This window comes from Rhipicephalus microplus, unplaced genomic scaffold (assembly GCF_043290135.1).
Source record: "Rhipicephalus microplus isolate Deutch F79 unplaced genomic scaffold, USDA_Rmic scaffold_135, whole genome shotgun sequence".
NCBI lineage: Eukaryota > Metazoa > Arthropoda > Arachnida > Ixodida > Ixodidae > Rhipicephalus > Rhipicephalus microplus.
This window is the reverse complement of record NW_027464707.1, coordinates 395,001-397,500: the sequence shown is the minus strand read 5'-3', so window position 1 is coordinate 397,500 and position 2,500 is coordinate 395,001. Positions and strand designations below refer to the sequence as shown.

At 63.0% G+C, this 2,500-nt stretch overlaps 1 non-coding gene across 1 annotated transcript; it reads left to right on the top strand.

Moving 5' to 3' along the window:
* The first annotated feature begins 1,719 nt into the window (after positions 1-1,719).
* Positions 1,720-1,872, top strand: LOC142791005 (5.8S ribosomal RNA). Its single transcript, XR_012889928.1, has one exon. It is a non-coding gene; the product is annotated as a 5.8S ribosomal RNA (ribosomal RNA).
* The last annotated feature ends 628 nt before the right edge of the window (positions 1,873-2,500 follow it).

Genomic DNA, 2,500 nt, shown 5'->3' with positions numbered 1-2,500 from the left:
ACGGATTGTGAAGGGTGAGCGCCTCAGCTGCGTCTGCGCCCGACACTTTCTGCCGCTGACCCCGTTTGGACGCGGGGTCGGCTTTTCCCCACGGGGCTGCCTGAATGTGGAGCGGCACCCCGTGACAAATTGTTGCGCCCAGCGGACGCCAACACCGCGACCTTGGACGGTCGGCCAGGTGGCGGACGCGGGTACAAATGGCGCAACGCACTCATAGGTCGGCTTTCGACCCGCCACAGCACCGTGGCTCGAAGCGCTCGAAATGCGCGACCCGACCGCTGCGGGACCGCCTAGTACTGTAAACAGGAGCGGCGGAGCGCGAACGGCGAGTCGTGGTTACGTCGGTAGAAGGCGAGGCTGCGCGTTCCCGAAACGCCAGCCGAGTGCCCTCCCGACCGTTCGAGCGTGCAAGAACGAGACCCGACAATCGCGCGGCGACTGCCAAGTACGAGAGGAACGGCACAAGCGTCGGCGGTCGGTCAAGGAACTGGCGATGTGACGGGTCCGCTGTGCACCAGTGCATACCGTCCCGCCGTCCGCGGCAAGCGCCTCCGCGTCCTCGGGTGACGGAGGCTGCCGGTCGGTTCTTGCAGGCGAGGGATCTCGCTGGCACCGGTTCGCGTTGACGCGCGGCCGGTCATGGCACGGCGATGCGACGGCCGAGGTGCGCAGTACTCGATGGAGGAACCGCACGCTCCGATGACCGTCCCGCCCTCCGCGGCGTATGCGTACCGACCGTAATGGTTGCAGCAGCGCCGGCCGGCTTTTGAATTTGCCACACGAAACACGGTGCGAGATCGCGGTTAGGGGAGCGTCGACGTTGCCAGGCGTTTTGCTTGCTGCCGAGGGAAAGGCGGCACGGCCACGTCGCGCTCGTCGCGATTAGCGGGTCTGCGCGCTTTGGGAAGGTGCCGCAACGACTTGCCGAAAGAGGAAGCACGGAAGAACGAGGGACTTGGACGTCCCGACAATTGAACGCACTTGCGGCCAGGCCCTTGCTGGCTTCGTTCTTCCGCCTCGAGTAGGCTCGTACGCGGCTCCGGCGCCGAAAGTGGTCCTTGGCACCGACTTCGGTGGACGTGGGAAGTGCCGCGCAAGTACGGCGCGCCTGGCTCCACCTGTTGGCTAAAGTAGGCAGCCGGATCGGCATTTTGGTGTGCGGTGGCAAACCGTGGATGCGAAAAAAGCTTGTGCGATTTCGTGGAACAAAAAGCGGGGGTCCCCCTTTTTATGCGGAGGAGACCGACCCGCCTGCCGTGGTGAACCGCGACGCCACGGTAAAAACGGGAGAGGCTTGTCGATGGGACCGTGCATCCCGCGCTCCACGGAGGCCGGGAGGCGGCCGCCCGAGGAAATGTGTAGCCGTCGAGGCCCGCATCTGCGTGCACTCTTATCCAAATGGGTGTACCGCAGGCATTTTCTGGTTAGGCGGGCCAATGAGAGCGAGCACACAACGATACCTACGGGTCCGGCTTGGAGAACCGGCTTCGACGCCTCCCGAGTATTTATAGAGGGGTGGACCACGAAAGCACTCGCAAGTAGCGAAAGCGAAACGCCGTCCGAAACACACCGTTTGCTCGATTTGCGGCAGCCGAAAAAGGCGCGGCAGAGTTTTGGAGTCCAAGCGTGCGCTGAAAAGCGCCCTTCTTGGCCACTGTTTGGCCGAGTGCCAGAAACGTTTGGTTTTGACTGTACGGAATTGAACAAACACTTTTTCACGACTCTAAGCGGTGCATCACTCGGTTCTCGGGTCGATGAAGAACGCAGCCAGCTGCGAGACTTGGTGTGAATTGCAGGACACACTGAGCACTGATTCTTTGAACGCACATTGCGGCCTTGGGTCTTCCCTTGGCTTCGTCTGTCTGAGGGTCGGATCACATATCAAGAGAGCCTTCGGCGCACAAGGGAACGTGAGCCGTCGACTCGTTTTGACCGCGTCGGCAACACGGACAGCACGCTGAACACCTCACAGCGAGCGCCAACAGCGGCCACTCAAGGGCGAGACGGTGGCGACCGTCGTGCCAGAGCCCAACCGAAACGGGGGCGACCGACTGCATTGAGGATGTGGCACCTCGTTGAGACCGCCGCAGGACTTCGAGTCGGAAGGAAGCCTGCAGGGAAAGTGCGGTCGAGGTTGCGTACTCCTCTCTGCGACCGGGCGCGCAAGAGCTGCGAGAGCCACGGACGCGCAACTTTAACGCACGGTAAACACGAGGAGCGAAAGCCGGCCAGCAAAGCTTCTCCAGCCGTGCGCAAAGTGCGCGAGATCGCAGCCTTGCGTTGCGCTTGTTGCCCTCGAAGTAAGCAGGGTGTCCCGTAGACCGGGCGCTCGAACACGCTGCGGGGCCGTGCCTCCTCCAGGCTTTGCCGCGCGAACAGGGAACGTTCGCGCGCAAAGCGCAGGGAGGTGAGGAGGCTGCGCCCGACGTTTGCGGTTCGCTGCGTACGCGGTTGATGCGGAGAGCACGGCGCGACGACTTGCCGCGAAGCGGAAAAAGTC